Below are 22,659 nucleotides of genomic sequence, written 5' to 3'. Positions count from 1 at the left end.
CTGTCGAATTATCTCCAGATGGTCAGAAATGGTAATTTTTTAATGTTTAACTTATTGACTGTAAATGACTATCGCATGTGAACTAGAACTCTTAGAATTAAAATTAGTGTGTTTAGAGTCATTTTAATGCCTGAAATTGGTCGAAATAGAAGCTTCTGAGTAGGAGAAAAAGTCTGTAAAAATTGCAATTTTGGTCACATTGAGGCTTTAAAATGTATTTATTCAACATGAGGCACAATCCAAATGAAATTTTGAATCAATTTTTCGACAGTCCAAAAAATCAATTTTCTGATGAAAAACGATGACCCGTGACCTGTCGAATTTTCTCCAGATGGTCAGAAATGGTAATTTTTTAATGTTTAATTTTTTGACTGCAAATGACTATTGCATGTGAATTAGAACTCTTAGAATTAAAATTAGTGTGTTTAGAGTCATTTTAATGCCTGAAATTGGTCGAAATAGAAGCTTCTGAGTAGGAGAAAAAGTCTGTAAAAATGGCAATTTTGGTCACATTGAGGCTTTAAAATGTATTTATTCAACATGAGGCACAATCCAAATGAAATTTCGAATCAATTTTTCGACAGTCCAAAAAATCAATTTTCTGATGAAAAACGATGACCCGTGACCTGTCGAATTTTCTCCAGATGGTCAGAAATGGTAATTTTTTAATGTTTAATTTTTTGACTGTAAATGACTATCGCATGTGAATTAGAACTCTTAGAATTAAAATTAGTGTGTTTAGAGTCATTTTAATGCCTGAAATTGGTCGAAATAGAAGCTTCTGAGTAGGAGAAAAAGTCTGTAAAAATTGCAATTTTGGTCACATTGAGGCTTTAAAATGTATTTATTCAACATGAGGCACAATCCAAATGAAATTTTGAATCAATTTTTCGACAGTCCAAAAAATCAATTTTCTGATGAAAAACGATGACCCGTGACCTGTCGAATTTTCTCCAGATGGTCAGAAATGGTAATTATTTAATGTTTAATTTTTTGACTGCAAATGACTATTGCATGTGAATTAGAACTCTTAGAATTAAAATTAGTGTGTTTAGAGTCATTTTAATGCCTGAAATTGGTCGAAATAGAAGCTTCTGAGTAGGAGAAAAAGTATGCAAAAATGGCAATTTTGGTCACATTGAGGCTTTAAAATGTAGTTATTTAAGATGAGGCACAATCCAAATGAAATTTTGAATAAATTTTTCGACAGTCCAAAAAATCAATTTTAGGATGAAAAACGATGACCCGTGACCTGTCGAATTTTCTCCAGATGGTCAGAAATGGTAGTTTTTTAATGTTTAACTTATTGACTGTAAATGACTATTGCATGTGAATTAGAACTCTTAGAACTAAAATTAGTGTGTTTAGAGTCATTTTAATGCCTGAAATTGGTCGAAATAGAAGCTTCTGAGTAGGAGAAAAAGTCTGTAAAAATGGCAATTTTGGTCACATTGAGGCTTTAAAAAGTAGTTATTCAACAGGAGGGACAATCCAAATGACATTTTGGATCAATTTTTCGACAGTCAAAAAAAATCAATTTTCTGATGAAAAACGATGACCCGTGACCTGTCGAATTTTCTCCAGATGGTCGGAAATGGTAATTTTTTAATGTTTAATTTATTGACTGCAAATGACTATTGCATGTGAATTAGAACTCTTAGAATTAAAATTAGTGTGTTTAGAGTCATTTTAATGCCTGAAATTGGTCGAAATAGAAGCTTCTGAGTAGGAGAAAAAGTCTGTAAAAATGGCAATTTTGGTCACATTGAGGCTTTAAAATGTATTTATTCAACATGAGGCACAATCCAAATGAAATTTCGAATCAATTTTTCGACAGTCCAAAAAATCAATTTTCTGATGAAAAACGATGGCCCGTGACCTGTCGAATTTTCTCCAGATGGTCAGAAATGGTAATTTTTTAATGTTTAATTTTTTGACTGCAAATGACTATTGCATGTGAATTAGAACTCTTAGAATTAAAATTAGTGTGTTTAGAGTCATTTTAATGCCTGAAATTGGTCGAAATAGAAGCTTCTGAAAAGGAGAAAAAGTTTGTAAAAATGGCAATTTTGGTCACATTGAGGCTTTAAAAAGTAGTTATTCAACATGAGGCACAATCCAAATGACATTTTGAATCAATTTTTCGACAGTCCAAAAAATCAATTTTCTGATGAAAAACGATGACCCGTGACCTGTCGCATTTTCTCCAGATGGTCAGAAATTATAATTTTTTAATGTTTAACTTATTGACTGTAAATGACTATTGCTTGTGAATTAGAACTCTTAGAACTAAAATTAGTGTGTTTAGAGTCATTTTAATGCCTGAAATTGGTCGAAATAGAAGCTTCTGAGTAGGAGAAAAAGTCTGCAAAAATGGCAATTTTGGTCACATTGAGGCTTTAAAAAGTAGTTATTCAACAGGAGGGACAATCCAAATGACATTTTGGATCAATTTTTCGACAGTCCAAAAAAATCAATTTTCTGATGAAAAACGATGACCCGTGACCTGTCGAATTTTCTCCAGATGGTCAGAAATGGTAATTTTTTAATGTTTAACTTATTGACTGTAAATGACTATCGCATGTGAATTAGAACTCTTAGAACTAAAATTAGTGTGTTTAGAGTCATTTTAATGCCTGAAATTGGTCGAAATAGAAGCTTCCGAGTAGGAGAAAAAGTCTGTAAAAATGGCAATTTTGGTCACATTGAGGCTTTAAAAAGTAGTTATTCAACATGAGGCACAATCCAAAGGACATTTTGAATCAATTTTTCGAAAGTCCAAAAAATCAATTTTCTGATGAAAAACGATGACCCGTGACCTGTCGAATTTTCTCCAGATGGTCAGAAATTATAATTTTTTAATGTTTAACTTATTGACTGTAAATGACTATTGCATGTGAATTAGAACTCTTAGAATTAAAATTAGTGTGTTTAGAGTCATTTTAATGCCTGAAATTGGTCGAAATAGAAGCTTCTGAAAAGGAGAAAAAGTTTGTAAAAATGGCAATTTTGGTCACATTGAGGCTTTAAAAAGTAGTTATTCAACATGAGGCACAATCCAAATGACATTTTGAATCAATTTTTCGACAGTCCAAAAAATCAATTTTCTGATGAAAAACGATGACCCGTGACCTGTCGAATTTTCTCCAGATGGTCAGAAATTATAATTTTTTAATGTTTAACTTATTGACTGTAAATGACTATTGCATGTGAATTAGAACTCTTAGAACTAAAATTAGTGTGTTTAGAGTCATTTTAATGCCTGAAATTGGTCGAAATAGAAGCTTCTGAGTAGGAGAAAAAGTCTGCAAAAATGGCAATTTTGGTCACATTGAGGCTTTAAAATGTAGTTATTTAACATGAGGCACAATCCAAATGATATTTTGAATCAATTTTTCGACAGTCCAAAAAATCAATTTTATGATGAAAAACGATGACCCGTGACCTGTCGAATTTTCTCCAGATGGTCAGAAATTATAATTTTTTAATGTTTAACTTATTGACTGTAAATGACTATCGCATGTGAATTCGAACTCTTAGAACTAAAATTAGTGTGTTTAGAGTCATTTTAATGCCTGAAATTGGTCGAAATAGAAGCTTCTGAGTAGGTGAAAAAGTCTGCAAAAATGGCAATTTTGGTCACATTGAGGCTTTAAAAAGTAGTTATTCAACAGGAGGGACAATCCAAATGACATTTTGGATCAATTTTTCGACAGTCCAAAAAAATCAATTTTCTGATGAAAAACGATGACCCGTGGCCTGTCGAATTTTCTCCAGATGGTCAGAAATGGTAATTTTTTAATGTTTAACTTATTGACTGTAAATGACTATCGCATGTGAATTAGAACTCTTAGAACTAAAATTAGTGTGTTTAGAGTCATTTTAATGCCTGAAATTGGTCGAAATAGAAGCTTCTGAGTAGGAGAAAAAGTCTGCAAAAATGGCAATTTTGGTCACATTGAGGATTTAAAAAGTAGTTATTCAATAGGAGGGACAATCCAAATGACATTTTGGATCAATTTTTCGACAGTCCAAAAAAATCAATTTTCTGATGAAAAACGATGACCCGTGACCTGTCGAATTTTCTCCAGATGGTCAGAAATGGTAATTTTTTAATGTTTAACTTATTGACTGTAAATGACTATCGCATGTGAATTAGAACTCTTAGAACTAAAATTATTGTGTTTAGAGTCATTTTAATGCCTGAAATTGGTCGAAATAGAAGCTTCTGAGTAGGAGAAAAAGTCTGTAAAAATGGCAATTTTGGTCACATTGAGGCTTTAAAATGTATTTATTCAACATGAGGCACAATCCAAATTAAATTTTGAATCAATTTTTCGACAGTCCAAAAAATCAATTTTCTGATGAAAAACGATGACCCGTGACCTGTCGAATTTTCTCCAGATGGTCAGAAATGGTAATTTTTTAATAGTTAATTTTTTGACTGCAAATGACTATTGCATGTGAATTAGAACTCTTAGAATTAAAATTAGTGTGTTTAGAGTCATTTTAATGCCTGAAATTGGTCGAAATAGAAGCTTCTGAAAAGGAGAAAAAGTTTGTAAAAATGGCAATTTTGGTCACATTGAGGCTTTAAAAAGTAGTTATTCAACATGAGGCACAATCCAAATTTCATTTTGAATCAATTTTTCGACAGTCCAAAAAATCAATTTTCTGATGAAAAACGATGACCCGTGACCTGTCGAATTTTCTCCAGATGGTCAGAAATTATAATTTTTTAATGTTTAACTTATTGACTGTAAATGACTATTGCATGTGAATTAGAACTCTTAGAACTAAAATTAGTGTGTTTAGAGTCATTTTAATGCCTGAAATTGGTCGAAATAGAAGCTTCTGAGTAGGAGAAAAAGTCTGCAAAAATGGCAATTTTGGTCACATTGAGGCTTTAAAATGTAGTTATTTAACATGAGGCACAATCCAAATGAAATTTTGAATCAATTTTTCGACAGTCCAAAAAATCAATTTTATGATGAAAAACGATGACCCGTGACCTGTTGAATTTTCTCAAGATGGTCAGAAATTATAATGTTTTAATGTTTAACTTATTGACTGTAAATGACTATCGCATGTGAATTCGAACTCTTAGAACTAAAATTAGTGTGTTTAGAGTCATTTTAATGCCTGAAATTGGTCGAAATAGAAGCTTCTGAGTAGGTGAAAAAGTCTGCAAAAATGGCAATTTTGGTCACATTGAGGCTTTAAAAAGTAGTTATTCAACAGGAGGGACAATCCAAATGACATTTTGGATCAATTTTTCGACAGTCCAAAAAAATCAATTTTCTGATGAAAAACGATGACCCGTGACCTGTCGAATTTTCTCCAGATGGTCAGAAATGGTAATTTTTTAATGTTTAACTTATTGACTGTAAATGACTATCGCATGTGAATTAGAACTCTTAGAACTAAAATTAGTGTGTTTAGAGTCATTTTAATGCCTGAAATTGGTCGAAATAGAAGCTTCTGAGTAGGAGAAAAAGTCTGTAAAAATGGCAATTTTGGTCACATTGAGGCTTTAAAATGTATTTATTCAACATGAGGCACAATCCAAATTAAATTTTGAATCAATTTTTCGACAGTCCAAAAAATCAATTTTCTGATGAAAAACGATGACCCGTGACCTGTCGAATTTTCTCCAGATGGTCAGAAATGGTAATTTTTTAATAGTTAATTTTTTGACTGCAAATGACTATTGCATGTGAATTAGAACTCTTAGAATTAAAATTAGTGTGTTTAGAGTCATTTTAATGCCTGAAATTGGTCGAAATAGAAGCTTCTGAAAAGGAGAAAAAGTTTGTAAAAATGGCAATTTTGGTCACATTGAGGCTTTAAAAAGTAGTTATTCAACATGAGGCACAATCCAAATTTCATTTTGAATCAATTTTTCGACAGTCCAAAAAATCAATTTTCTGATGAAAAACGATGACCCGTGACCTGTCGAATTTTCTCCAGATGGTCAGAAATTATAATTTTTTAATGTTTAACTTATTGACTGTAAATGACTATTGCATGTGAATTAGAACTCTTAGAACTAAAATTAGTGTGTTTAGAGTCATTTTAATGCCTGAAATTGGTCGAAATAGAAGCTTCTGAGTAGGAGAAAAAGTCTGCAAAAATGGCAATTTTGGTCACATTGAGGCTTTAAAATGTAGTTATTTAACATGAGGCACAATCCAAATGAAATTTTGAATCAATTTTTCGACAGTCCAAAAAATCAATTTTATGATGAAAAACGATGACCCGTGACCTGTTGAATTTTCTCAAGATGGTCAGAAATTATAATGTTTTAATGTTTAACTTATTGACTGTAAATGACTATCGCATGTGAATTCGAACTCTTAGAACTAAAATTAGTGTGTTTAGAGTCATTTTAATGCCTGAAATTGGTCGAAATAGAAGCTTCTGAGTAGGTGAAAAAGTCTGCAAAAATGGCAATTTTGGTCACATTGAGGCTTTAAAAAGTAGTTATTCAACAGGAGGGACAATCCAAATGACATTTTGGATCAATTTTTCGACAGTCCAAAAAATCAATTTTCTGATGAAAAACGATGACCCGTGACCTGTCGAATTTTCTCCAGATGGTCAGAAATGGTAATTTTTTCATGTTTAATTTTTTGACTGCAAATGACTATTGCATGTGAATTAGAACTCTTAGAATTAAAATTAGTGTGTTTAGGGTCATTTTAATGCCTGAAATTGGTCGAAATAGAAGCTTCTGAAAAGGAGAAAAAGTTTGTAAAAATGGCAATTTTGGTCACATTGAGGCTTTAAAAAGTAGTTATTCAACATGAGGCACAATCCAAATGACATTTTGAATCAATTTTTCGACAGTCCAAAAAATCAATTTTCTGATGAAAAACGATGACCCGTGACCTGTCGAATTTTCTCCAGATGGTCAGAAATTATAATTTTTTAATGTTAAATTTATTGACTTTAAATGACTATTGCATGTGAATTAGAACTCTTAGAACTAAAATTAGTGTGTTTAGAGTCATTTTAATGCCTGAAATTGGTCGAAATAGAAGCTTCTGAGTAGGAGAAAAAGTATGCAAAAATGGCAATTTTGGTCACATTGAGGCTTTAAAATGTAGTTATTTAAGATGAGGCACAATCCAAATGAAATTTTGAATAAATTTTTCGACAGTCCAAAAAATCAATTTTAGGATGAAAAACGATGACCCGTGACCTGTCGAATTTTCTCCAGATGGTCAGAAATGGTAGTTTTTTAATGTTTAACTTATTGACTGTAAATGACTATTGCATGTGAATTAGAACTCTTAGAACTAAAATTAGTGTGTTTAGAGTCATTTTAATGCCTGAAATTGGTCGAAATAGAAGCTTCTGAGTAGGAGAAAAAGTCTGTAAAAATGGCAATTTTGGTCACATTGAGGCTTTAAAAAGTAGTTATTCAACAGGAGGGACAATCCAAATGACATTTTGGATCAATTTTTCGACAGTCAAAAAAAATCAATTTTCTGATGAAAAACGATGACCCGTGACCTGTCGAATTTTCTCCAGATGGTCGGAAATGGTAATTTTTTAATGTTTAATTTATTGACTGCAAATGACTATTGCATGTGAATTAGAACTCTTAGAATTAAAATTAGTGTGTTTAGAGTCATTTTAATGCCTGAAATTGGTCGAAATAGAAGCTTCTGAGTAGGAGAAAAAGTCTGTAAAAATGGCAATTTTGGTCACATTGAGGCTTTAAAATGTATTTATTCAACATGAGGCACAATCCAAATGAAATTTCGAATCAATTTTTCGACAGTCCAAAAAATCAATTTTCTGATGAAAAACGATGGCCCGTGACCTGTCGAATTTTCTCCAGATGGTCAGAAATGGTAATTTTTTAATGTTTAATTTTTTGACTGCAAATGACTATTGCATGTGAATTAGAACTCTTAGAATTAAAATTAGTGTGTTTAGAGTCATTTTAATGCCTGAAATTGGTCGAAATAGAAGCTTCTGAAAAGGAGAAAAAGTTTGTAAAAATGGCAATTTTGGTCACATTGAGGCTTTAAAAAGTAGTTATTCAACATGAGGCACAATCCAAATGACATTTTGAATCAATTTTTCGACAGTCCAAAAAATCAATTTTCTGATGAAAAACGATGACCCGTGACCTGTCGCATTTTCTCCAGATGGTCAGAAATTATAATTTTTTAATGTTTAACTTATTGACTGTAAATGACTATTGCTTGTGAATTAGAACTCTTAGAACTAAAATTAGTGTGTTTAGAGTCATTTTAATGCCTGAAATTGGTCGAAATAGAAGCTTCTGAGTAGGAGAAAAAGTCTGCAAAAATGGCAATTTTGGTCACATTGAGGCTTTAAAAAGTAGTTATTCAACAGGAGGGACAATCCAAATGACATTTTGGATCAATTTTTCGACAGTCCAAAAAAATCAATTTTCTGATGAAAAACGATGACCCGTGACCTGTCGAATTTTCTCCAGATGGTCAGAAATGGTAATTTTTTAATGTTTAACTTATTGACTGTAAATGACTATTGCATGTGAATTAGAACTCTTAGAACTAAAATTAGTGTGTTTAGAGTCATTTTAATGCCTGAAATTGGTCGAAATAGAAGCTTCCGAGTAGGAGAAAAAGTCTGTAAAAATGGCAATTTTGGTCACATTGAGGCTTTAAAAAGTAGTTATTCAACATGAGGCACAATCCAAAGGACATTTTGAATCAATTTTTCGAAAGTCCAAAAAATCAATTTTCTGATGAAAAACGATGACCCGTGACCTGTCGAATTTTCTCCAGATGGTCAGAAATTATAATTTTTTAATGTTTAACTTATTGACTGTAAATGACTATTGCATGTGAATTAGAACTCTTAGAATTAAAATTAGTGTGTTTAGAGTCATTTTAATGCCTGAAATTGGTCGAAATAGAAGCTTCTGAAAAGGAGAAAAAGTTTGTAAAAATGGCAATTTTGGTCACATTGAGGCTTTAAAAAGTAGTTATTCAACATGAGGCACAATCCAAATGACATTTTGAATCAATTTTTCGACAGTCCAAAAAATCAATTTTCTGATGAAAAACGATGACCCGTGACCTGTCGAATTTTCTCCAGATGGTCAGAAATTATAATTTTTTAATGTTTAACTTATTGACTGTAAATGACTATTGCATGTGAATTAGAACTCTTAGAACTAAAATTAGTGTGTTTAGAGTCATTTTAATGCCTGAAATTGGTCGAAATAGAACCTTCTGAGTAGGAGAAAAAGTCTGCAAAAATGGCAATTTTGGTCACATTGAGGCTTTAAAAAGTAGTTATTCAACAGGAGGGACAATCCAAATGACATTTTGGATCAATTTTTCGACAGTCCAAAAAAATCAATTTTCTGATGAAAAACGATGACCCGTGACCTGTCGAATTTTCTCCAGATGGTCAGAAATGGTAATTTTTTAATGTTTAACTTATTAACTGTAAATGACTATTGCATGTGAATTAGAACTCTTAGAACTAAAATTATTGTGTTTAGAGTCATTTTAATGCCTGAAATTGGTCGAAATTGAAGCTTCTGAGTAGGAGAAAAAGTCTGTAAAAATGGCAATTTTGGTCACATTGAGGCTTTAAAATGTATTTATTCAACATGAGGCACAATCCAAATTAAATTTTGAATCAATTTTTCGACAGTCCAAAAAATCAATTTTCTGATGAAAAACGATGACCCGTGACCTGTCGAATTTTCTCCAGATGGTCAGAAATGGTAATTTTTTAATAGTTAATTTTTTGACTGCAAATGACTATTGCATGTGAATTAGAACTCTTAGAATTAAAATTAGTGTGTTTAGAGTCATTTTAATGCCTGAAATTGGTCGAAATAGAAGCTTCTGAAAAGGAGAAAAAGTTTGTAAAAATGGCAATTTTGGTCACATTGAGGCTTTAAAAAGTAGTTATTCAACATGAGGCACAATCCAAATTTCATTTTGAATCAATTTTTCGACAGTCCAAAAAATCAATTTTCTGATGAAAAACGATGACCCGTGACCTGTCGAATTTTCTCCAGATGGTCAGAAATTATAATTTTTTAATGTTTAACTTATTGACTGTAAATGACTATTGCATGTGAATTAGAACTCTTAGAACTAAAATTAGTGTGTTTAGAGTCATTTTAATGCCTGAAATTGGTCGAAACAGAAGCTTCTGAGTAGGAGAAAAAGTCTGCAAAAATGGCAATTTTGGTCACATTGAGGCTTTAAAATGTAGTTATTTAACATGAGGCACAATCCAAATGAAATTTTGAATCAATTTTTCGACAGTCCAAAAAATCAATTTTATGATGAAAAACGATGACCCGTGACCTGTTGAATTTTCTCCAGATTATCAGAAATTATAATTTTTTAATGTTTAACTTATTGACTGTAAATGACTATCGCATGTGAATTCGAACTCTTAGAACTAAAATTAGTGTGTTTAGAGTCATTTTAATGCCTGAAATTGGTCGAAATAGAAGCTTCTGAGTAGGTGAAAAAGTCTGCAAAAATGGCAATTTTGGTCACATTGAGGCTTTAAAAAGTAGTTATTCAACAGGAGGGACAATCCAAATGACATTTTGGATCAATTTTTCGACAGTCCAAAAAAATCAATTTTCTGATGAAAAACGATGACCCGTGACCTGTCGAATTTTCTCCAGATGGTCAGAAATGGTAATTTTTTAATGTTTAACTTATTGACTGTAAATGACTATCGCATGTGAATTAGAACTCTTAGAACTAAAATTAGTGTGTTTAGAGTCATTTTAATGCCTGAAATTGGTCGAAATAGAAGCTTCTGAGTAGGAGAAAAAGTCTGTAAAAATGGCAATTTTGGTCACATTGAGGCTTTAAAATGTATTTATTCAACATGAGGCACAATCCAAATTAAATTTTGAATCAATTTTTCGACAGTCCAAAAAATCAATTTTCTGATGAAAAACGATGACCCTTGACCTGTCGAATTTTCTCCAGATGGTCAGAAATGGTAATTTTTTAATAGTTAATTTTTTGACTGCAAATGACTATTGCATGTGAATTAGAACTCTTAGAATTAAAATTAGTGTGTTTAGAGTCATTTTAATGCCTGAAATTGGTCGAAATAGAAGCTTCTGAAAAGGAGAAAAAGTTTGTAAAAATGGCAATTTTGGTCACATTGAGGCTTTAAAAAGTAGTTATTCAACATGAGGCACAATCCAAATGAAATTTTGAATCAATTTTTCGACAGTCCAAAAAATCAATTTTCTGATGAAAAACGATGACCCGTGACCTGTCGAATTTTCTCCAGATGGTCAGAAATTATAATTTTTTAATGTTTAACTTATTGACTGTAAATGACTATTGCATGTGAATTAGAACTCTTAGAACTAAAATTAGTGTGTTTAGAGTCATTTTAATGCCTGAAATTGGTCGAAATAGAAGCTTCTGAGTAGGAGAAAAAGTCTGCAAAAATGGCAATTTTGGTCACATTGAGGCTTTAAAATGTAGTTATTTAACATGAGGCACAATCCAAATGATATTTTGAATCAATTTTTCGACAGTCCAAAAAATCAATTTTATGATGAAAAACGATGACCCGTGACCTGTCGAATTTTCTCCAGATGGTCAGAAATTATAATTTTTTAATGTTTAACTTATTGACTGTAAATGACTATCGCATGTGAATTCGAACTCTTAGAACTAAAATTAGTGTGTTTAGAGTCATTTTAATGCCTGAAATTGGTCGAAATAGAAGCTTCTGAGTAGGTGAAAAAGTCTGCAAAAATGGCAATTTTGGTCACATTGAGGCTTTAAAAAGTAGTTATTCAACAGGAGGGACAATCCAAATGACATTTTGGATCAATTTTTCGACAGTCCAAAAAAATCAATTTTCTGATGAAAAACGATGACCCGTGGCCTGTCGAATTTTCTCCAGATGGTCAGAAATGGTAATTTTTTAATGTTTAACTTATTGACTGTAAATGACTATCGCATGTGAATTAGAACTCTTAGAACTAAAATTAGTGTGTTTAGAGTCATTTTAATGCCTGAAATTGGTCGAAATAGAAGCTTCTGAGTAGGAGAAAAAGTCTGCAAAAATGGCAATTTTGGTCACATTGAGGATTTAAAAAGTAGTTATTCAATAGGAGGGACAATCCAAATGACATTTTGGATCAATTTTTCGACAGTCCAAAAAAATCAATTTTCTGATGAAAAACGATGACCCGTGACCTGTCGAATTTTCTCCAGATGGTCAGAAATGGTAATTTTTTAATGTTTAACTTATTGACTGTAAATGACTATCGCATGTGAATTAGAACTCTTAGAACTAAAATTAGTGTGTTTAGAGTCATTTTAATGCCTGAAATTGGTCGAAATAGAAGCTTCTGAAAAGGAGAAAAAGTTTGTAAAAATGGCAATTTTGGTCACATTGAGGCTTTAAAAAGTAGTTATTCAACATGAGGCACAATCCAAATGACATTTTGAATCAATTTTTCGACAGTCCAAAAAATCAATTTTCTGATGAAAAACGATGACCCGTGACCTGTCGAATTTTCTCCAGATGGTCAGAAATTATAATTTTTTAATGTTTAACTTATTGACTGTAAATGACTATTGCATGTGAATTAGAACTCTTAGAACTAAAATTAGTGTGTTTAGAGTCATTTTAATGCCTGAAATTGGTCGAAATAGAACCTTCTGAGTAGGAGAAAAAGTCTGCAAAAATGGCAATTTTGGTCACATTGAGGCTTTAAAAAGTAGTTATTCAACAGGAGGGACAATCCAAATGACATTTTGGATCAATTTTTCGAAAGTCCAAAAAAATCAATTTTCTGATGAAAAACGATGACCCGTGACCTGTCGAATTTTCTCCAGATGGTCAGAAATGGTAATTTTTTAATGTTTAACTTATTGACTGTAAATGACTATCGCATGTGAATTAGAACTCTTAGAACTAAAATTATTGTGTTTAGAGTCATTTTAATGCCTGAAATTGGTCGAAATAGAAGCTTCTGAGTAGGAGAAAAAGTCTGTAAAAATGGCAATTTTGGTCACATTGAGGCTTTAAAATGTATTTATTCAACATGAGGCACAATCCAAATTAAATTTTGAATCAATTTTTCGACAGTCCAAAAAATCAATTTTCTGATGAAAAACGATGACCCGTGACCTGTCGAATTTTCTCCAGATGGTCAGAAATGGTAATTTTTTAATAGTTAATTTTTTGACTGCAAATGACTATTGCATGTGAATTAGAACTCTTAGAATTAAAATTAGTGTGTTTAGAGTCATTTTAATGCCTGAAATTGGTCGAAATAGAAGCTTCTGAAAAGGAGAAAAAGTTTGTAAAAATGGCAATTTTGGTCACATTGAGGCTTTAAAAAGTAGTTATTCAACATGAGGCACAATCCAAATTTCATTTTGAATCAATTTTTCGACAGTCCAAAAAATCAATTTTCTGATGAAAAACGATGACCCGTGACCTGTCGAATTTTCTCCAGATGGTCAGAAATTATAATTTTTTAATGTTTAACTTATTGACTGTAAATGACTATTGCATGTGAATTAGAACTCTTAGAACTAAAATTAGTGTGTTTAGAGTCATTTTAATGCCTGAAATTGGTCGAAATAGAAGCTTCTGAGTAGGAGAAAAAGTCTGCAAAAATGGCAATTTTGGTCACATTGAGGCTTTAAAATGTAGTTATTTAACATGAGGCACAATCCAAATGAAATTTTGAATCAATTTTTCGACAGTCCAAAAAATCAATTTTATGATGAAAAACGATGACCCGTGACCTGTTGAATTTTCTCAAGATGGTCAGAAATTATAATGTTTTAATGTTTAACTTATTGACTGTAAATGACTATCGCATGTGAATTCGAACTCTTAGAACTAAAATTAGTGTGTTTAGAGTCATTTTAATGCCTGAAATTGGTCGAAATAGAAGCTTCTGAGTAGGTGAAAAAGTCTGCAAAAATGGCAATTTTGGTCACATTGAGGCTTTAAAAAGTAGTTATTCAACAGGAGGGACAATCCAAATGACATTTTGGATCAATTTTTCGACAGTCCAAAAAAATCAATTTTCTGATGAAAAACGATGACCCGTGACCTGTCGAATTTTCTCCAGATGGTCAGAAATTATAATTTTTTAATGTTTAACTTATTGACTGTAAATGACTATTGCATGTGAATTAGAACTCTTAGAACTAAAATTAGTGTGTTTAGAGTCATTTTAATGCCTGAAATTGGTCGAAATAGAACCTTCTGAGTAGGAGAAAAAGTCTGCAAAAATGGCAATTTTGGTCACATTGAGGCTTTAAAAAGTAGTTATTCAACAGGAGGGACAATCCAAATGACATTTTGGATCAATTTTTCGAAAGTCCAAAAAAATCAATTTTCTGATGAAAAACGATGACCCGTGACCTGTCGAATTTTCTCCAGATGGTCAGAAATGGTAATTTTTTAATGTTTAACTTATTGACTGTAAATGACTATCGCATGTGAATTAGAACTCTTAGAACTAAAATTATTGTGTTTAGAGTCATTTTAATGCCTGAAATTGGTCGAAATAGAAGCTTCTGAGTAGGAGAAAAAGTCTGTAAAAATGGCAATTTTGGTCACATTGAGGCTTTAAAATGTATTTATTCAACATGAGGCACAATCCAAATTAAATTTTGAATCAATTTTTCGACAGTCCAAAAAATCAATTTTCTGATGAAAAACGATGACCCGTGACCTGTCGAATTTTCTCCAGATGGTCAGAAATGGTAATTTTTTAATAGTTAATTTTTTGACTGCAAATGACTATTGCATGTGAATTAGAACTCTTAGAATTAAAATTAGTGTGTTTAGAGTCATTTTAATGCCTGAAATTGGTCGAAATAGAAGCTTCTGAAAAGGAGAAAAAGTTTGTAAAAATGGCAATTTTGGTCACATTGAGGCTTTAAAAAGTAGTTATTCAACATGAGGCACAATCCAAATTTCATTTTGAATCAATTTTTCGACAGTCCAAAAAATCAATTTTCTGATGAAAAACGATGACCCGTGACCTGTCGAATTTTCTCCAGATGGTCAGAAATTATAATTTTTTAATGTTTAACTTATTGACTGTAAATGACTATTGCATGTGAATTAGAACTCTTAGAACTAAAATTAGTGTGTTTAGAGTCATTTTAATGCCTGAAATTGGTCGAAATAGAAGCTTCTGAGTAGGAGAAAAAGTCTGCAAAAATGGCAATTTTGGTCACATTGAGGCTTTAAAATGTAGTTATTTAACATGAGGCACAATCCAAATGAAATTTTGAATCAATTTTTCGACAGTCCAAAAAATCAATTTTATGATGAAAAACGATGACCCGTGACCTGTTGAATTTTCTCAAGATGGTCAGAAATTATAATGTTTTAATGTTTAACTTATTGACTGTAAATGACTATCGCATGTGAATTCGAACTCTTAGAACTAAAATTAGTGTGTTTAGAGTCATTTTAATGCCTGAAATTGGTCGAAATAGAAGCTTCTGAGTAGGTGAAAAAGTCTGCAAAAATGGCAATTTTGGTCACATTGAGGCTTTAAAAAGTAGTTATTCAACAGGAGGGACAATCCAAATGACATTTTGGATCAATTTTTCGACAGTCCAAAAAAATCAATTTTCTGATGAAAAACGATGACCCGTGACCTGTCGAATTTTCTCCAGATGGTCAGAAATGGTAATTTTTTAATGTTTAACTTATTGACTGTAAATGACTATCGCATGTGAATTAGAACTCTTAGAACTAAAATTAGTGTGTTTAGAGTCATTTTAATGCCTGAAATTGGTCGAAATAGAAGCTTCTGAGTAGGAGAAAAAGTCTGTAAAAATGGCAATTTTGGTCACATTGAGGCTTTAAAATGTATTTATTCAACATGAGGCACAATCCAAATTAAATTTTGAATCAATTTTTCGACAGTCCAAAAAATCAATTTTCTGATGAAAAACGATGACCCGTGACCTGTCGAATTTTCTCCAGATGGTCAGAAATGGTAATTTTTTAATAGTTAATTTTTTGACTGCAAATGACTATTGCATGTGAATTAGAACTCTTAGAATTAAAATTAGTGTGTTTAGGGTCATTTTAATGCCTGAAATTGGTCGAAATAGAAGCTTCTGAAAAGGAGAAAAAGTTTGTAAAAATGGCAATTTTGGTCACATTGAGGCTTTAAAAAGTAGTTATTCAACATGAGGCACAATCCAAATGAAATTTTGAATCAATTTTTCGACAGTCCAAAAAATCAATTTTCTGATGAAAAACGATGACCCGTGACCTGTCGAATTTTCTCCAGATGGTCAGAAATTATAATTTTTTAATGTTTAACTTATTGACTGTAAATGACTATTGCATGTGAATTAGAACTCTTAGAACTAAAATTAGTGTGTTTAGAGTCATTTTAATGCCTGAAATTGGTCGAAATAGAAGCTTCTGAGTAGGAGAAAAAGTCTGCAAAAATGGCAATTTTGGTCACATTGAGGCTTTAAAATGTAGTTATTTAACATGAGGCACAATCCAAATGATATTTTGAATCAATTTTTCGACAGTCCAAAAAATCAATTTTATGATGAAAAACGATGACCCGTGACCTGTCGAATTTTCTCCAGATGGTCAGAAATTATAATTTTTTAATGTTTAACTTATTGACTGTAAATGACTATCGCATGTGAATTCGAACTCTTAGAACTAAAATTAGTGTGTTTAGAGTCATTTTAATGCCTGAAATTGGTCGAAATAGAAGCTTCTGAGTAGGTGAAAAAGTCTGCAAAAATGGCAATTTTGGTCACATTGAGGCTTTAAAAAGTAGTTATTCAACAGGAGGGACAATCCAAATGACATTTTGGATCAATTTTTTGACAGTCCAAAAAAATCAATTTTCTGATGAAAAACGATGACCCGTGGCCTGTCGAATTTTCTCCAGATGGTCAGAAATGGTAATTTTTTAATGTTTAACTTATTGACTGTAAATGACTATCGCATGTGAATTAGAACTCTTAGAACTAAAATTAGTGTGTTTAGAGTCATTTTAATGCCTGCAATTGGTCGAAATAGAAGCTTCTGAGTAGGAGAAAAAGTCTGTAAAAATGGCAATTTTGGTCACATTGAGGCTTTGAAATGTATTTATTCAACATGAGGCACAATCCAAATGAAATTTTGAATCAATTTTTCGACAGTCCAAAAAATCAATTTTCTGATGAAAAACGATGACCCGTGACCTGTCGAATTTTCTCCAGATGGTCAGAAATGGTAATTTTTTAATGTTTAATTTTTTGACTGCAAATGACTATTGCATGTGAATTAGAACTCTTAGAATTAAAATTAGTGTGTTTAGAGTCATTTTAATGCCTGAAATTGGTCGAAATAGAAGCTTCTGAAAAGGAGAAAAAGTTTGTAAAAATGGCAATTTTGGTCACATTGAGGCTTTAAAAAGTAGTTATTCAACATGAGGCACAATCCAAATGACATTTTGAATCAATTTTTCGACAGTCCAAAAAATCAATTTTCTGATGAAAAACGATGACCCGTGACCTGTCGAATTTTCTCCAGATGGTCAGAAATGGTAATTTTTTAATGTTTAATTTTTTGACTGCAAATGACTATTGCATGTGAATTAGAACTCTTAGAATTAAAATTAGTGTGTTTAGAGTCATTTTAATGCCTGAAATTGGTCGAAATAGAAGCTTCTGAAAAGGAGAAAAAGTTTGTAAAAATGGCAATTTTGGTCACATTGAGGCTTTAAAAAGTAGTTATTCAACATGAGGCACAATCCAAATGACATTTTGAATCAATTTTTCGACAGTCCAAAAAATCAATTTTCTGATGAAAAACGATGACCCGTGACCTGTCGAATTTTCTCCAGATGGTCAGAAATTATAATTTTTTAATGTTTAACTTATTGACTGTAAATGACTATTGCATGTGAATTAGAACTCTTAGAACTAAAATTAGTGTGTTTAGAGTCATTTTAATGCCTGAAATTGGTCTAAATAGAAGCTTCTGAGTAGGAGAAAAAGTCTGCAAAAATGGCAATTTTGGTCACATTGAGGCTTTAAAACGTAGTTATTCAACAGGAGGGACAATCCAAATGACATTTTGGATCAATTTTTCGACAGTCCACAAAAATCAATTTTCAGATGAAAAACGATGACCCGTGACCTGTCGAATTTTCTCCAGATGGTCAGAAATGGTAATTTTTTAATGTTTAACTTATTGACTGTAAATGACTATCGCATGTGAATTAGAACTCTTAGAACTAAAATTATTGTGTTTAGAGTCATTTTAATGCCTGAAATTGGTCGAAATAGAAGCTTCTGAGTAGGTGAAAAAGTCTGCAAAAATGGCAATTTTGGTCACATTGAGGCTTTAAAAAGTAGTTATTCAACAGGAGGGACAATCCAAATGACATTTTGGATCAATTTTTCGACAGTCCAAAAAAATCAATTTTCTGATGAAAAACGATGACCCGTGACCTGTCGAATTTTCTCCAGATGGTCAGAAATGGTAATTTTTTAATGTTTAACTTATTGACTGTAAATGACTATCGCATGTGAATTAGAACTCTTAGAACTAAAATTAGTGTGTTTAGAGTCATTTTAATGCCTGAAATTGGTCGAAATAGAAGCTTCTGAGTAGGAGAAAAAGTCTGTAAAAATGGCAATTTTGGTCACATTGAGGCTTTAAAATGTATTTATTCAACATGAGGCACAATCCAAATTAAATTTTGAATCAATTTTTCGACAGTCCAAAAAATCAATTTTCTGATGAAAAACGATGACCCGTGACCTGTCGAATTTTCTCCAGATGGTCAGAAATTATAATTTTTTAATGTTTAATTTATTGACTTTAAATGACTATTGCATGTGAATTAGAACTCTTAGAACTAAAATTAGTGTGTTTAGAGTCATTTTAATGCCTGAAATTGGTCGAAATAGAAGCTTCTGAGTAGGAGAAAAAGTATGCAAAAATGGCAATTTTGGTCACATTGAGGCTTTAAAATGTAGTTATTTAAGATGAGGCACAATCCAAATGAAATTTTGAATAAATTTTTCGACAGTCCAAAAAATCAATTTTAGGATGAAAAACGATGACCCGTGACCTGTCGAATTTTCTCCAGATGGTCAGAAATGGTAGTTTTTTAATGTTTAACTTATTGACTGTAAATGACTATTGCATGTGAATTAGAACTCTTAGAACTAAAATTAGTGTGTTTAGAGTCATTTTAATGCCTGAAATTGGTCGAAATAGAAGCTTCTGAGTAGGAGAAAAAGTCTGTAAAAATGGCAATTTTGGTCACATTGAGGCTTTAAAAAGTAGTTATTCAACAGGAGGGACAATCCAAATAACATTTTGGATCAATTTTTCGACAGTCCAAAAAAATCAATTTTCTGATGAAAAACGATGACCCGTGACCTGTCGAATTTTCTCCAGATGGTCGGAAATGGTAATTTTTTAATGTTTAATTTATTGACTGCAAATGACTATTGCATGTGAATTAGAACTCTTAGAATTAAAATTAGTGTGTTTAGAGTCATTTTAATGCCTGAAATTGGTCGAAATAGAAGCTTCTGAGTAGGAGAAAAAGTCTGTAAAAATGGCAATTTTGGTCACATTGAGGCTTTAAAATGTATTTATTCAACATGAGGCACAATCCAAATGAAATTTCGAATCAATTTTTCGACAGTCCAAAAAATCAATTTTCTGATGAAAAACGATGGCCCGTGACCTGTCGAATTTTCTCCAGATGGTCAGAAATGGTGATTTTTTAATGTTTAATTTTTTGACTGCAAATGACTATTGCATGTGAATTAGAACTCTTAGAATTAAAATTAGTGTGTTTAGAGTCATTTTAATGCCTGAAATTGGTCGAAATAGAAGCTTCTGAAAAGGAGAAAAAGTTTGTAAAAATGGCAATTTTGGTCACATTGAGGCTTTAAAAAGTAGTTATTCAACATGAGGCACAATCCAAATGACATTTTGAATCAATTTTTCGACAGTCCAAAAAATCAATTTTCTGATGAAAAACGATGACCCGTGACCTGTCGCATTTTCTCCAGATGGTCAGAAATTATAATTTTTTAATGTTTAACTTATTGACTGTAAATGACTATTGCATGTGAATTAGAACTCTTAGAACTAAAATTAGTGTGTTTAGAGTCATTTTAATGCCTGAAATTGGTCGAAATAGAAGCTTCTGAGTAGGAGAAAAAGTCTGCAAAAATGGCAATTTTGGTCACATTGAGGCTTTAAAAAGTAGTTATTCAACAGGAGGGACAATCCAAATGACATTTTGGATCAATTTTTCGACAGTCCAAAAAAATCAATTTTCTGATGAAAAACGATGACCCGTGACCTGTCGAATTTTCTCCAGATGGTCAGAAATGGTAATTTTTTAATGTTTAACTTATTGACTGTAAATGACTATTGCATGTGAATTAGAACTCTTAGAACTAAAATTAGTGTGTTTAGAGTCATTTTAATGCCTGAAATTGGTCGAAATAGAAGCTTCCGAGTAGGAGAAAAAGTCTGTAAAAATGGCAATTTTGGTCACATTGAGGCTTTAAAAAGTAGTTATTCAACATGAGGCACAATCCAAAGGACATTTTGAATCAATTTTTCGAAAGTCCAAAAAATCAATTTTCTGATGAAAAACGATGACCCGTGACCTGTCGAATTTTCTCCAGATGGTCAGAAATTATAATTTTTTAATGTTTAACTTATTGACTGTAAATGACTATTGCATGTGAATTAGAACTCTTAGAATTAAAATTAGTGTGTTTAGAGTCATTTTAATGCCTGAAATTGGTCGAAATAGAAGCTTCTGAAAAGGAGAAAAAGTTTGTAAAAATGGCAATTTTGGTCACATTGAGGCTTTAAAAAGTAGTTATTCAACATGAGGCACAATCCAAATGACATTTTGAATCAATTTTTCGACAGTCCAAAAAATCAATTTTCTGATGAAAAACGATGACCCGTGACCTGTCGAATTTTCTCCAGATGGTCAGAAATTATAATTTTTTATTGTTTAACTTATTGACTGTAAATGACTATTGCATGTGAATTAGAACTCTTAGAACTAAAATTAGTGTGTTTAGAGTCATTTTAATGCCTGAAATTGGTCGAAATAGAACCTTCTGAGTAGGAGAAAAAGTCTGCAAAAATGGCAATTTTGGTCACATTGAGGCTTTAAAAAGTAGTTATTCAACAGGAGGGACAATCCAAATGACATTTTGGATCAATTTTTCGACAGTCCAAAAAAATCAATTTTCTGATGAAAAACGCTGACCCGTGACCTGTCGAATTTTCTCCAGATGGTCAGAAATGGTAATTTTTTAATGTTTAACTTATTAACTGTAAATGACTATTGCATGTGAATTAGAACTCTTAGAACTAAAATTATTGTGTTTAGAGTCATTTTAATGCCTGAAATTGGTCGAAATTGAAGCTTCTGAGTAGGAGAAAAAGTCTGTAAAAATGGCAATTTTGGTCACATTGAGGCTTTAAAATGTATTTATTCAACATGAGGCACAATCCAAATTAAATTTTGAATCAATTTTTCGACAGTCCAAAAAATCAATTTTCTGATGAAAAACGATGACCCGTGACCTGTCGAATTTTCTCCAGATGGTCAGAAATGGTAATTTTTTAATAGTTAATTTTTTGACTGCAAATGACTATTGCATGTGAATTAGAACTCTTAGAATTAAAATTAGTGTGTTTAGAGTCATTTTAATGCCTGAAATTGGTCGAAATAGAAGCTTCTGAAAAGGAGAAAAAGTTTGTAAAAATGGCAATTTTGGTCACATTGAGGCTTTAAAAAGTAGTTATTCAACATGAGGCACAATCCAAATGAAATTTTGAATCAATTTTTCGACAGTCCAAAAAATCAATTTTCTGATGAAAAACGATGACCCGTGACCTGTCGAATTTTCTCCAGATGGTCAGAAATTATAATTTTTTAATGTTTAACTTATTGACTGTAAATGACTATTGCATGTGAATTAGAACTCTTAGAACTAAAATTAGTGTGTTTAGAGTCATTTTAATGCCTGAAATTGGTCGAAATAGAAGCTTCTGAGTAGGAGAAAAAGTCTGCAAAAATGGCAATTTTGGTCACATTGAGGCTTTAAAATGTAGTTATTTAACATGAGGCACAATCCAAATGATATTTTGAATCAATTTTTCGACAGTCCAAAAAATCAATTTTATGATGAAAAACGATGACCCGTGACCTGTCGAATTTTCTCCAGATGGTCAGAAATTATAATTTTTTAATGTTTAACTTATTGACTGTAAATGACTATCGCATGTGAATTCGAACTCTTAGAACTAAAATTAGTGTGTTTAGAGTCATTTTAATGCCTGAAATTGGTCGAAATAGAAGCTTCTGAGTAGGTGAAAAAGTCTGCAAAAATGGCAATTTTGGTCACATTGAGGCTTTAAAAAGTAGTTATTCAACAGGAGGGACAATCCAAATGACATTTTGGATCAATTTTTCGACAGTCCAAAAAAATCAATTTTCTGATGAAAAACGATGACCCGTGGCCTGTCGAATTTTCTCCAGATGGTCAGAAATGGTAATTTTTTAATGTTTAACTTATTGACTGTAAATGACTATCGCATGTGAATTAGAACTCTTAGAACTAA

Source organism: Triturus cristatus, chromosome 1_2 (assembly GCF_964204655.1).
Source record: "Triturus cristatus chromosome 1_2, aTriCri1.1, whole genome shotgun sequence".
NCBI lineage: Eukaryota > Metazoa > Chordata > Amphibia > Caudata > Salamandridae > Triturus > Triturus cristatus.
The sequence above is the reverse complement of the archived record's forward strand: the minus strand, read 5'-3'. Positions refer to the sequence as shown.